This window comes from Acromyrmex echinatior, chromosome 9 (assembly GCF_024713525.1).
Source record: "Acromyrmex echinatior isolate Ae372 chromosome 9, ASM2471352v2, whole genome shotgun sequence".
NCBI lineage: Eukaryota > Metazoa > Arthropoda > Insecta > Hymenoptera > Formicidae > Acromyrmex > Acromyrmex echinatior.
In genome coordinates, this window is record NC_141860.1 from 2,415,470 (window position 1) to 2,430,996 (window position 15,527).

General features: G+C 31.5%; 1 protein-coding gene and 1 long non-coding RNA gene across 2 annotated transcripts in view; both read right to left on the minus strand.

Annotated features, from left to right (window-relative positions):
• gukh (NHS actin remodeling regulator GUK-holder) overlaps nt 1–15,527 on the minus strand; it is a 132,649-nt gene that overhangs the window by 55,213 nt on the left and 61,909 nt on the right. The window lies entirely within an intron of this gene.
• On the minus strand, nt 2,109–13,805 carry LOC147908497 (uncharacterized). The gene is made up of 2 exons (XR_015546247.1): nt 9,079–13,805; nt 2,109–9,017 (listed from the first exon to the last, which is right to left on the minus strand). It is a non-coding gene; the product is annotated as an uncharacterized LOC147908497 (long non-coding RNA).

Genomic DNA, 15,527 nt, shown 5'->3' on the forward strand with positions numbered 1-15,527 from the left:
TTCTGAAAAACCGATATGATAGCGCAATTGTAATCAATAAAACTCGAGAAATTTTCTCGGAATCAAATGTCCATTGCGTTTAGAAGCATTCTGAATTTCATATTGGTAATGCTTCATGATTTCTTTAATCATCTTCAATTGAATCGAAATAGCATAAAAAAGAAAAAAAAAGAGCTTACAAAATCTTCTCAAAGGAATAAAAAAGTTGTAAGTTGTAGATATGTGTAAATACACATATCTTAAATATATCTTAAAGGAATAAAACAGAAATTTATTACACATTGTATAAGAATCAATGCAACGTGTGCCTTTTCATTATTGTTTTTTACGAGTGATCGTAGGGACAGTAATGGTAATTACGGATATTTCAACGTAACTACAATTGTTTGCTATGACTTTCACTTTTACCGTAAAATAAATTCAACTTTCTGCTGAACACAAATAAAAAGAATACAAATAATGTTTTAACAACATTGCAGAATTTCTCTCTCTCTCTCTCTCTCTCTCTCTCTCTCGCTCTCGAGATGCATACTCGTTTCTCAGAATCGAGACTTGTCCAAATGCGAAAGGAATTCTCGATTATCAAGACATCACACATTCCTGCAGAAAGAGTGACATATATTCCTCTGCCAGAATCCTGCTATCCTATTAATTTTTCTAAATTACTTGGCAGCGAGAGTATGAAAAAACATTTCATGAATCAGATTTCATCAATATTTATTCAATATAATAGTACACATCTTGAAATGAAATAAAATTAGTATTCCTATAATTTTTATAATTACCTAATAATATTTATCATGTCATGTGGTTTGAGAAAACGTCAACTGTTAGAGAAATTTAAATAAATTAAATTCAATAAAAATTAATTTTTTTAAGATATAATATTGTTCACTTATGTCGCTTAAATAGGTGTTGTTCCTTCATATGCTAATTATTGCGAAGAATATTATCAAGGCTTCGGTAGTCTGAAGGCTTAGGACGTTCGTATGGAATGCACGAGAGAGTTTGACTCCCGGATAAGATTTAGAGATAATATTTTTTACAATAAGAATTAATTATTTACAAATTTTAATATGTCACTTAGCATTATTTAGATCGTTTCTAAGATGCGAAAAAGCATAAAATTGCTAATCAATTTATCTCGTGATATTACTGCGGTAATTAAATAGAGTGTGCGTTTCAAGACCGAAAAGTCATTTTGGCGTGCATTTTAAAAAATTATATATGTAGTCTTAGTATATAAATTAGAATCATGCACTTAAGATCCACCGTTTAAGGTACTGATTCTATAAGTTATGTTTTTCACATATATAATCTTGTAAATTATAATTAATATTTTAAATTTTTTTACATTTTATTTTAATATTATATCTAAATTGCATAACTTTTTGTATAATTTAGCCATATATTTTGTCTATATATTTTGTGTAAAATTCTTATTCTTTTCATTTTTCTTTTTTATATGAAAAAACCGAATAATCAATTATTGTGAAATTATGTTTTCGTTATATGCATTTTGTGATCGCATACTAGAATGAATTGAGTCTTGAATACGAGACGCAGAGTGCGAGAGTTTATTGAATGCGTGCATTATGACGTAAAGGAGGGATCTCGTTAATGTTGAAACAGGAGTTTATGACTGGCAAAGACATTATGTAGAATTTGAACAATTCGAATGCGGTGATGACAAAAAGTTTATTGTTACATAAACAAGAGGTAATTAATATCAGAATTCTGATTACCGTTTACAGATTTAGAATTAATTATTATATATGTGTATATATTAAAGAGATATAAAAATAATCTCATTATTTTATATACATATACACAGTTTTATTACTTACAGAATAATAATGAAGAATAATAATAATATGCAGAATAATAATAAAAAAACTAGATATATTTTTTAATCAATTATAATACTTTTTAAACTAAAATTTTAATTGTATGCCACAAATAAATTAGAAACCTTTTGAAATAAGCTCAAATAAATTTAAAAACTCAATAAAAATCAAATTTTTATTTCTGAAGCTTGTTTGCGAAAATTTCATTTTTAATTGGTTATAAAAAAAATTGAGCGATTTGATTTGGATTATAGTGAATGATTTTTCTGTGAGAGATTTTATTAGAACCTAAAAGAAGTCAAATTATACAAATTGTACAACTACACAGTATGAGGATATAACAGATATAATAAGATTCTGTCAAATCTACTGCCAGAGTCGAGAGAACTGAACAGAACTGACGCGACTGGAAAAGTTAGATCAAACCGATAACTTTGCAACAGAATATAGGGTCAAGGAACATAGGCCCTTAGCCCCGAAGAAAAAAGACGACAGTCTCTGCTACAGTCGCAATCTTCCGCTTGTGATTGTTACGAAATCCTAAATGTTTCAATTAACATTGCATCGCAGATTTGGGTTGATATTTTTTAATATCAATCTTGATCGAAATAAGAGATTCTCATTACAGATTAAAGTATAGCATGTGTATATAAATTGCAGGGTATATGTGAACGTAATTGATGTAATATACAGATTTTATTTTACAATATTCAGCTATTTATCATTGGCTTTTGATGTTTTTTGCGAACCAATTCATGATGAATTCAGAATGAAACGAATATCTTAGCATTTTCTTTCTTCTGAGAAATAACATGTACTTTATAATAATAAGTAAAAATTTATGTATAGATATGGCAATGAACATAAATATAATTTCTAACACAAGATAACGAAAGATAATATACCCATAAAATATACCCATGTACCTACATATGTAATAAAAACACTCATAAAAATACTTAATTTACCTAGTCACACTAATTCATTTGCTGCGAGATATGACTAAAATGAATGTACACAGATACGTGTGTAAATGACCTCGCGACTCTGAAAAACAAAACTGTTTGCGCAAATTGTCCTGACACTCCTGACGGGACATTCAGACAATGTGCAAAAGATGCTCGTCAGAGCGAAAGACGGATGACCGTAATTTGGTTCACGTGTGTCCTCGAATCGCCTAAGAACGAAAACGTGAGATAGAGGCAACCGGTACTGGCGCAAACCCGTCAGACAACTTTGAGTATCACGACGACGACGTTTACTTCGGAGCGGGTGTACCTTTGTGTGTCACATCGGAGCGAGAATTTTTTTGTTGTTTTTTCTTCTTCCTTCTATCTCTTTCATTTTTTATATGAGAATGAGCTAAGCAGGAAACTGAAGATGCTCAAGGCTTTAACGAATCCCTTCCTCTTCCTAAATTATGAATTATTCAATGATTCGTGGTCCAAAGATAGTGGATTGCTCCATCGATGGAGCTGTTGACGCGACGTTGAATGACAGTTGTATTTAAGATTCGCTTGATATTAACTGTCGTGGCAAATTGTTGTCCTGATACGGTCGTTCTATTCGTTTTCGCTGTCGCTTCGAGACACAGCAACATCGTTTCACTTTTCGTCCTTACTTTCATGTCAGAACAGCAAATATTGTGGTACGATATCACACAAAAGCAGACATCTTAAGTACTTGTCAGTTTCAGGTAGTTAGATAAAAAGTGAAATTACATAATATTACAGAAATAATTCTTTCAAAATATCAAACAATTTAACTATTTATTTTTTCTACATTAGAAAAAGTAAATCCTATTTCCATTTACTAAAAATATAGATCTATAAATTCAACGTTTATCACTGATCGACAAAACTTCAACCTTTTTTTTAAAAAAATAAACAAAGTTGTTTCTAGTAGATTTTGATGCGCTGATTACAAATATGGCCCCGAAAATGTCGTATTACGTCAAGTTTTTGAGCTATTCTAACCTAAAGGTGCGAAAAATAAAGTTTTCAGCCATTTTTAATGACCTAAAAAATATCTAACAATTCTTTTTAGCATCCACGTGGATGTCACATTAAAGTGTTATTTTTACTCTTACTAATATGTATTTATTTGATTACTATAATTCGACTCTTTTTCGCTGAGATAAAGAAAATTGAATTTTTTTGTTTTTCAATACGAAAGAGTATACTTACATATAGAGAAAGTACAAAGACTTCTAAATACCGAAGAGCTTTAAAAAAAAAAGATTCATTTAAAGATTATGCATTAAAAATTCGTTTATTACGATTTTACCAAGCCCTACTTATAAGTAGTAGAAAGAATCTTAAATTGTGTTTTTCAAATTTTAATAAAATCATAATAGACAAGTTTTTAGTGCATAATCCCTAAATGAATTTTTTTTCTTAAAGCTCTTCAAGCTAATTAGTAGTCCTTTCTCTACGCATAGATCCTTTCTCTACACGTAGATATATCCTTTTGCGTTGAAAAACAAAAAAATTCAATTTGTTCTATCTTAGCGAAAAAAAGTCGGATCATAGCGATAAATGCGTTAAAAAGGGTATAAGAATAAGGCTTTATCTACAATAGTCGCACGGAATAGCCAAGGTCGCAGGAATATTGTTTCTAATCGTATGATTCATCATATGACGCTAAACGCGTCCAATCTTACACGACATAAGATACAGCCCAAGCGAGACTATTATAGAGGCTTAATACTTTAATGTGATATTCACGTGGATGCTGAGAAAAAATTGTTCGACATTTTTTAAGTCGTTGAACGTAACTGAAAACTTTATTTTACGCATTTTTAGATTAGAATACTTCTAAAACTTGACGTGATACATTTTTGAGATCAGATTTGCAATAAGCGTATTAAAATCTATCAGAAACAACCTTGCTTACTTTAAAGCCAAAGTGATGTCTAGTAGTATTATTATCATTGAACTTTTATATCGTTCGTATTTTATATAGAGTTATTATATTAACATAATATATAAAAAATTACATGAAAACAATTGCATGATAAAGAAGGATATTCCGATGACGCAATATTCTGTGATGAATTTCTACATATTAATTAGACGACTCGGCGATTTCCCTATTTCTCGCTGCTAAAAGAACCGGATCAGCAAACATCGGATTAAATTATAGCGTGCGATCAAAGCTAATCTAATTCTGTCAATCAAAAGCAACTATTTTTCCGATCTATGCAGTGTCTGCGGTGAGACCACACGATAGTTCGCCGTAATGATGCTGTGTTTAATTAATTCTTTTTTCACGTATCTTGTTTCACGTTGCAAGAGAAACAAAATTAGAGAGAAAGAGAGAGAAGGATCACAAAAATATAACGAAGGATCGTACGAAGAGAGAAGGACTATGAAAATAGCGTCAGCCATCGTCTCGAATAACTGTCACTAGATATTCATTATGCGGTCTGCATTCTAAGCTTCATATATTCAAGTAATCATATTAACTCTTAGTACACATGATTGGATCATTCGTGTTATGAGTCTTTCTTTTCTTTGAAATATTAAAAATATATAATACTAGATAATTAGTTATAACATTTATATATAATTTTTTTAATACGCAATTGTATAAAAACTTTCTAATGATATTAAAATATATTAATGATAAAAATTATATTTAATCATTTTGTATACTCTTGTAAAGTGATGAAAACTTACCCCCATTACGTGTATTATAAGAGTTAATACATAATTGGGTTGTTAATAAACTTTTCTATGATTGGCAATAAAATGCTATACAATGCTATATAACGTACATTTCTATCTTTTTCTTCTGTTTTCCTCTCTCGCGTGCTCTTTAACTGAATCAATCCTGATACCATCGCTGAATGGAATTGCTTCTTGTAATTTAGCAAATGATTTAACTATACTAACCAGACTGCTTTTTCGCAGGGATCAACTTATTGGAACAACAATTGGATCCGGCACGTTGTTTCTCCATATCGTAAAGCAATAAAATTAATTTACGAGTTCATTCATTGATCATATTTCTTTAACGGTATACAGAATGTTTTTCTTCGGAATGTTCGTTTTAATACAGTCTAATGTTACGAGGTGTAAGCATAAATAGATATAATTCTCTTCAAACTTGCAACTATTATATCATTTTTTATCAACAAGATCCTGTTTCACTATACTATAATTTTTGCTTAAATTTGTATAAAGATAAGAACGTTTGTATATGTGACATTGCAAAATTTTTTTCTTCGCGTTTCGTATGAAATAAATCAAACTCAATTCTTCCTTCCTGACGCAGCAAACACGAAAAACGCCGTTCGCGTGACGCAAGAATTATTTCATAATTTCCGGTACATGAGATGCACTCGTTGGCGGACAAGTGACCTAATTTTTCATTTCCTGAGTAAGACGTCGGCGCAACCAACGGGACAATAGTCTTTCTTTCTTTTTTTCTCACGGTGTACTTCTTATCTGCACCTTTTCATTTAAACTTTAAGAATCCATCAACCTTGTCCATGTGATTTGATATACTTTCATGGATTACAATAACTCTTTTATTTCAATTAATTTACTTGATTAACAAAGATCTGTAATTATACACATCTTTAAAAAAAATTACTGAAAATAATTGCGATATATATAAGGAGTACAATTAAGCCGATAAAGTCAAACGAATGTTCTTCTGTCACATTTAGCAGCTGTGATAGAATTGATTATCGTCACAATCTCACGTGAGATGCTACTTCCCACTTGTGCCATCGAATACTTGCGCTTCACCGAGCGACATTATCAACACAACCTCAATGTCGCGTGCATTCATATGGTTCCGCTCGGACCGTAAAATAGAGACAAAGAGTCGCTCAAATGGTTATGCCGCCATTTTCCGCGAACCGCTCGTTAATCTTTGCGGTCTCGAGGCACGAAACAGAGGATGCCTCTCCTCTTCGAATGCAATCTCGTCCGTACTGAATACACAACGCGATACACGGCGGTGCGCTCGGTTGCACCGAGCGCAGTGCAGTGCAGCGCGGCGCAACACGCAGGGTCACTGCACTGTGCAAGCCGACCGGCTAAAACTCGCACACGTTGCAATGTATACCTAGGTGCACGCTGTCATTTTATATATATATATATATATATATATATAAAATATATGTCGAAGAATCATATTTCACCGAAAAAAGGAGAAAGCCGCATGAATGCTTGGACTCGACTTGCATCCCAATAAATGTTAAAACATAGTCGACGGAGAAAACTATGTTTTAACGTTTATTCCTTTATATAATATGTATATATAATATATATACATATTATGTAGAGAAAAGGCCCTTATTATGAGATACCGAGTTTATTTTGGGTAAATGCTAGAAGTCTATGGGCAGAATTTAAAAAAATAATAGGTCATTTTGAAAGGAATTTAATAAGCTTTAAGATAATGTTACATAAAATTTAATTCAAATTTCATTTCTTTTGTAAATTAAAAAAATGTAAAAAGTGAACAAATCGCAAAGTCAAAAAATTGTGCTTCTAATATGAAATGCCTAATGAGAAATCGATAGTAAAACGCAAAGTATATCAGTATTGCAACTAAAAAATTTTATTTAATATTTCTTAAATACAAACAAACACAGCCAGAATACTCGAAAAATGAGTATACGATACATTATACCCAGAACTCGTTTTTCAGGTAGTTGAAGTCAAGCATCGCAGAAATAGACACTCGACGGTTCATTCCGGTTTTCCTTTTTATTATTGTACAATAACATTTATACTTTAACAACAATTTTCACTATGATATGGGAGCATGGGTTATTTCATATTAGAAATACCCTGGGCATATATATGATTCCTACGCCTTATGGTTTTGCGATCAAAATCAAACTTCTGTAATTAAGCAATTCAACATATCCCGTATTTTTCTATTAGTACGACCTTACTCTACATGAAGAATTTATTGCCAAGTATTTATTTTTATTAAATAATAAACAATGTTTAAAGGCTCATCTCAATGAAACTTGAAGATACTCACATTCTTTTTTTAAGATAACTACAGGCATGATTTAATAATGAACTTTTTACTAAACAGTTTTCAATCCAAGAACAATAAATTCATGGTGGAAACCAATAGATAGCGTCTATTAGTTTAGCAGAAACGCCACTATCTCATATTAGGCGTCTATCTCAGAATCTTTCCTCTACATATATACATATATAATAAGAAAATTAATATCAAGAGAGATTTAATATCGTGGCGTAAGAGAAAAGAAAGAAATTTTCAGTATCTAGTTCAAATAACTGCAGTGGGTGACAAAAAGTCATTCCACTCATCATTCTGGTGCCCATCAAAATATTTTTTTTAATTTTTGTTTTTTTTTCCGATGGTATATTTATGATACAATATCGCATCTTGCAATTTTTATCAATCTGTATAATTGTTGATTCGATAATACAGTCCGAGTATCGAGTTCTGCGAAATTGTTGCCGTTAATCGGGCAAAGGTTAATTTTCGTCATGTTGGGATGTACAAAATTCGGTAGCCGGTCGGCAATTTCGCTGGTAACAACGCGTCATTCTCCCCGCGGGAAATCGAGCCGTGCGCGCGCAAGATCGAAGAGAAGATTAACTACTCCAACGACGATGAGCGATGGGAGGCACGTTCGATATGGACGGTAATTAATGCCGGCGGCGATCGCGATTCTGAGGGCGGTACCAAAAGGAAAACGATGGATGCAGGAGGCTCTTTGAAACGGCACATCGCCGTGGATTGCTCTATGATGCACCGCGCTACGACATCAGTGGAAGCTGCGCCGCCAACAGGAAGTGCATTGTGCCATTAGTTCTATTTAGAGATTAGTTCTACTTATTCAGCTAATTGAAGATAAGAGCTAAACTTTTTTTTTCCACATATAAAAAATAAGAGCATAAAAAACCACAGCACAAGTTATAGTTTGTGATATTTAATTATTATTACATTCATTAAAACATTAAACGTTTCGGCCACAATCTGGCCATCTTCAGTAATTCAATAATATTCTTAAAACGCAGAGTTACATCTAGTTGACATTAAATTCAACAGTCGAGAGTTGTAATTAAATAAACATGTTCTTTTGTATGTGAAGATGCTTCATGCAGTAATGTTACACGGTCAATTGTCATATCAAGAAAAGTGTAGAACAAGAATTTCCTGATTCTAAATGAAATTATATATATTAAAATCTTCTAATCAGAATATAAAGAAAAAGAATCATTACCTGTTTTACAGCAAAAAAAACCAAACGATGAATCTCGAATATTTCTTTTACACAGTTAGAATTTTGTCGTGACATTATGTGTTGTTATTTGTCCTATCATATATTTTACCACTGTTTATATATCTGAGTCAAAATTTTTAGAAAGTTCTAGAATTGTTTATTAACAGAAAGAGACATCCTTTTTTAGAAGAGGAAAATAAACCTCAGGCAAACCTTCCGTGTCACTTTGCTTATTGATACCACTTGATTGTTTTTTTATATGTATCATTTCCGAAATTCTTCTTTTCGCTAAAGATTGTTCTCTATCTAAAATTCTTATATTATCCCAATCTAATTCATGCATCTCATTCATACGGTGACGTGAGACCACAGAAATTTCGGAAGAAGGTTTTCTTATATCATTAATTACAACTCTCGACTGTTGAATTTAATGTCAACTAGATGTAACTCTGCGTTTTAAGAATATTATTGAATTACTGAAGATGGCCAGATTGTGGCCGAAACGTTTAATGTTTTAATGAATGTAATAATAATTAAATATCACAAACTATAACTTGTGCTGTGGTTTTTTATGCTCTTATTTTTTATATGTGTTAATATTAGAACCACGTTAGTTTTAAAATATTTTTTTTTCCAATTCTATACGGAAAAGGGATTAACAGTGATTGCGCTACAGCAATTGAATCGAGTTGTAACTCTTACAGAAATTTAGATTAAATTGTATGTCTAAATTAAAATAAATTGTCGAAATCAGTGGTTGACCTTGTCTCTGAAAAAAATTCCATAGCTATTTGTAATTATTTTTTGACAATTTCCTTTATATAGATCTAATAAAATTATTATTTGTCGATAAGTCGAAAAGATTGTGATGACAATTGTCAAATCATAAGGTAATCTTTATATTTATCGAAAATAATGCAGATAGCTTATTTGAACAATCAATTGAGATTACAAGTTTGAACCTTGAAATTCGATGCTTTGCATGTTAGAAAAAAACAAAGCAAGATACATTTATGGAGATCTTAAATATGTATGTACTTTTTACTTCGCTGAAGATGGCTCAAAGTGAGCCGAAACATTCGAACACATATATAAGCTTATAAAGATTATTAAAATATACAAGAAAATTGCAAGAATACGCAAAGCATAATGTGTGGAGTTATTCTTATCTGTCCGTATTTTAAAATTTTATTTTATCGATACATGTAATACTGATCAGTTTAATATTGAAAGGTAATAATTAATTACTTATTTGAAGTATTAAAAGTACAATTTTTTACTGATTCAGTACATATTAAAAAGTAATATTGCTATTTTTCAGCAAAATCTTTCAGTAAAATTTTTACGATTTATGTAACAAACTAAACTCAGTACAATAAATTAAATTTTTCATTTTTTAATATTTTCGTCTTTTAATACATGACTTTTAAGTATAATAATTAGTAAAATATTTAAAAAAAACCGTGTACAATATAGAATTGGGATAATAATTAAAGTTATTAGGGGATCCTAAAGTGAAGCTCAAACTCCAACGAAGTTACCAGAGATCGCCGTTCTTCCCCCCGCCCCAGAAGAGAGAAAGAAGAGAAAGAGAAGAGAGAGAGAGAGAGAGAGAGAGAGAGCATCGACATATCTTTATATACTACCACAACAATATCTCACGCAATTTATCACGCAGTCGCACGTTCGTGTTAATTTTCGTATAGCAAATTCGTTGCAATAAAGTTAAGTCTAATTCTAAGAACTCGATATTATTTATTCGTGCAAACACGTGTCTATGGATTACTATTTCGTAAGTATAAGTTGCAAAACTTTCGTATCAAGCAAATGTTGTCATGTCTTGACAGCTTGAGACGCAATGTTACCCTAATAAGGGATCGAGCAAGGTATTTTCCTCACTCTGAACTTTTGCCAGTAGGTTGGACATCGAAAAAAAATCAACGCGTATTTTGCTCGGACACTCTTAAAATTCTAGATTGCCTTAATCAAATCTCAGTAGTGATCAATACAACCTTTTTTTACTTTTTTTTACACTTTTTAAAATTTTATAATTTTATTTTCTATATAAAAAATACGTCTTTCATATCATTTTTAATCAGAAAAACACAAAGAATTAATTTTAAAGGACTTTTTATCCAAAAACAACTTATATATTAATTCTGTTAATATGTCACTTTCTAATGTTTCTAAATGTTTCTAAATTTTTCTAAAATGTTTATAAATATTTTTGAATTTTCTACATGCTTATTATAAAGCATGCGGGGATCCTAAAGCCCTCTGTACTATTAACTAATCACAATTTTTATAACAATTACTTTTTTCCTCTTTTACGGATTCGAAAATTCTTTTCCAGAATTAAAGTATACGCATTAATAATTTAATCTATTTATTACGCATTAATAATCTTATCTAAAGTGGAGTTTATGCTGAGAATGACAAAAAATTTTTCTTGAGATTTCAATTTCGAAATTTTTTCTCGTTCTCGAAATAAATTCCATCTCACAGACACATATTAATGTGTATACTTTAATCCTGAGAAAGGATTTTCGAATCTGTAAAAGAGGAAGAAAGTAAATCCTTGCAAAGCACGTAATTTTGTTTTTGGAGAAATATTTTTTTCTGCGCTTATTTTAATTCCACAAACTCAGTATTGTTCATTCAAGTAATCTGAATCCCGCCTCACACTTATTTTCACTCTACAAGATGTAAAACTCTTAAATCAAGCAAATGTTAACTTCAGATGACAATTGTACGTGTCAGAAAAAATAAATTATTTTATTTTCCTCCGGGACTTTTTTTATGCGTTTTAATTCTATAAAAAAAATTTTGCAATCCGTGAAGCCAATTCGAAGATTTCTCCTAAAACGTAATCATGGTAAAACAGGACGACTTCAGAATCCTCTTAAGAATGTAGTCAGACCAATTATTTTATAGCTTAATATCTCTTAAACTATCTGAACAAATGGCAAAATCCGTGTCGATTTTTTTTCGATGCTTAATCTGTTGACAAAAATTCAAAGCAATCGAGAAAAAATACCTTGCGTCATTCCCTTGTAAGAAATGGTAAAAAATATATTAATTTTCGAAATTTTTAGTTGTTCTCGGCATAAACTCCATCTCACAGACATATATTGCGTATACTTTAATCCTGAAAAAGGATTATCGAATCTGTGAAAGAGAAAAAAAATTTGTTATACAAACATATGATTGAGTCGGTAATACAGACGATTTCAAAATTCCCTTAAATATATGAATCGTTGTTATAAGAAAAAAAAATGAAAATTTTGATTGAGAGATTAATAATCGGTCTACGAATGAATATCGATCATCCTGCGACAGTGAGTGCTTTCCAATTTCTTAACACATCTTAATACAAACGTACACAGGAATGCACAAAGTGTATCATTGTGCACAATTCAATTGGAACAGAATGTGTATACTGTGCATGGTTGAGATTCGTTTCGGATAGAATTAGATTAATAATATAGCTTTTTCCATCTGTACTAAATAAAAAAGAAGTAAAAGTGCCGGCCACTCAACGTCTCCCAATCTTATTTATAGCCGCCGCAGTTAGTAACATGTAATTGAAAACCAAGCTTACATAGCCCTCGAGTGAGTACAGATATGTAGCGTTGTGTCGACAATAATGGACATTTGGAACGCAACGTTCCAACTTGTGTCGCCGTGTGCACGAAAGTGTCTAGGGATATTGCAGTTGGAAAGCACCCAGTATGTACCCATCACAAGACGCACCATAAAATTTCTAAACATTCGCCGTGTCACGATTTGATCGTTTATTAGCCAGCTCTGATCGATCGGGCAATGCTTGGCACGGTTCGAGAGAGATACGGCACGCCTGTTATGTGCTACGTATGTACATACTTCGTCTTGCATATCGGAACATTTCCACATCGTTTATCGACCGATTCATATTTCACGCTAATTGTAAGTGACAATTAAATAACACAAGCACGAATCACATGAAACAATTCATTCTGCGAGCACGCGTATTGCACGTTAATAGCATAAATACATATCGCGCAACTATTTCTAATAAGGAAAAGAAGCACATTCCAGTTCTAAAGAAATAAACGCAAGTAATAAGTAGATGTGCAAATTGTCCACAAAAGTGCATTAACAAGGAGGGCGTAAAATTAAGTTTTAAAAATCAATTTCTTATTCCAATTGTAATATCAATTGCGTGTGTTCGCTTCTGTCGGATTTAATAATTTCTTCCGAACACAAAATCTGTCATAAAATTTGAAATCATAAGTTAAATAGGAGTAGCTATTTATTTCTCGACACTACTAAAATCTTTCAGTATATACAACTCATTTAGCATCAAGATACTGATCATGTACTGATATTTTAGGGAAACGTGAAAAGTTACTAATTGCTTTATTAACTTTAATAACAAAAATTTTCATGTTTTACATTTTCGCTCTAGGAAAAATTGTAACATTCTAGGATAAAAATGAAAAACTGTCTTTTTTAAAAATATTTAAAAATTATTTTAAAAAAATAGCTTATATTTAAAAGATTGATAAATAAAAATAGAGGCGGCAAAATCCCTTTTGCACATACATGTCGACGAAGTGGCGGCTCCCCAAGTAACAAGATTTAAATTATTTAGATATAATACAACATGAAAAGTTAATTACTTTGTCAAAATAAAATTTCTATACTTTAAGATGATCTTTAAAATCTCAATTCTACTGATAAATAATATAAATCATATATCGATCCCTTCAAAAGAATTATCATGAATGAGTTAAATAATTAAATGAGTTAAATAATTAGTCAATGATTAAAACTTAACTTCTAAATTCATTAACTAACTTAACTTCAAAATTCATCCGCCAAATAAACTAATTGTATCATTCTTAAGGTTTTCCAAGAGATCATAATACCTTCTACGAGAATATCACATTTTAAGTTATTGTTTTTTAAAATAAAAGAAAGAATTTTCTACAGAGAATATTTAGAATTAAGATAGTTTTGATAATTGAAGATTAACGAAGAAATTGTTTTCTTTTGAATTTAGCTGATCAAGATACATAAATGTGAACTATTGATAATATTTCGAGCGAGTTATGTATATCACTTTTGAAAGCTTTTGAAAATTATTCCAAATTTGTTATAGTAATCTTGTAGGATAACAAAACCGATACAACTTAAAAAGGACATATTTTAACAAAAATGACAAAAATGATCATGTTTCTAAGAGTATAAACTTTTTGTCAATAATCATTTGATTGGTTATCAATAATTTTCTGTTAAGTTGAAAATAGGTTTCTTCCTTTTCTGAAAAATTTAATTTTTTAAGTTATCATTTTTGAAGGAAACAATACTTCTCAATTTTTATCACTGTGAGTAAGAAAAATTCATATAATGTAAAAAAATTCTTTTGCTGACATTTTTATGATTTAAAACAATATAATAAAGAAAATATAGAAAAATCGCTTTTTAAATTATTCAATAAAAAATCATGAAGCTGTTTATACATGTAGATATAAACTTTGTTCAATCAAGTGAAGTTGAATGGCGGGGGATGCAATCAGTTTTTAATACAGACTATTAAGAGATCTCAACTTCGTATTGACTCAAGGACCAGCCACGTCACGATACTTTATTCTGCCTACGTATCATCGTACCGACCAGAGTGGTTTTGTGTGCATATTGAATGGAAGTGGGGGGAGAGGGGGGGGGGTCTCATTGCCTGATCCAGTCGATCGATCATACCGCGAATGAAACTGGCGCCGTGAATGGCACTTATCTCCGTGGCAGACAAAGGGATAAAAGACGAGGACACTTACTAGTTAAACTCAAATGAGATTAGTACCAATTGCTCTGACATTCAGAATGCTTGACAGTCGCTTCCTGGCGACATCGTAGATAAGGGACAAAGCTGGTATCGTTATGTTATGTCGGGCATATTATATATTTCGTGCTATAAAAATTTGCATTTTCGGAGAGAATAATAAATTATAATTATAATTATTATCCCCCATTGTCTAATCGATATCTAAACTGTTAAGAATTTCTATATCTACTCCATTTCTCTTATTTCAATTAACCATTTCGCAACCGACTTCTATTTATCACAGTATTCCCATTGTCGGCGCGCGCAATTACGGTAATTACACTCGTATAATCTAGACGCTCCATCAATCAATATATAGACAGATAAACGGAGCTCGTTAGGGTCCGAAAATTGACCATCTTGTTTATTCGTCAGTATAATTGGCGCGATGCGTCGAGAAAAGGAAGTTCCGTCGATCGATAGCCATCGCGCTTTTTTTCCCGCGTGGGTGAGCGGCTCATCAGGGCGATGCGAGTATTGATGAGAGAGGAGCATCGGACGTGTATTGTCCTGTTAGACAAGCTGCATGCCGCGCCGGACAAACGACCACGCCATGGATGGATGGATAGACAGACCCGGTCGTTGA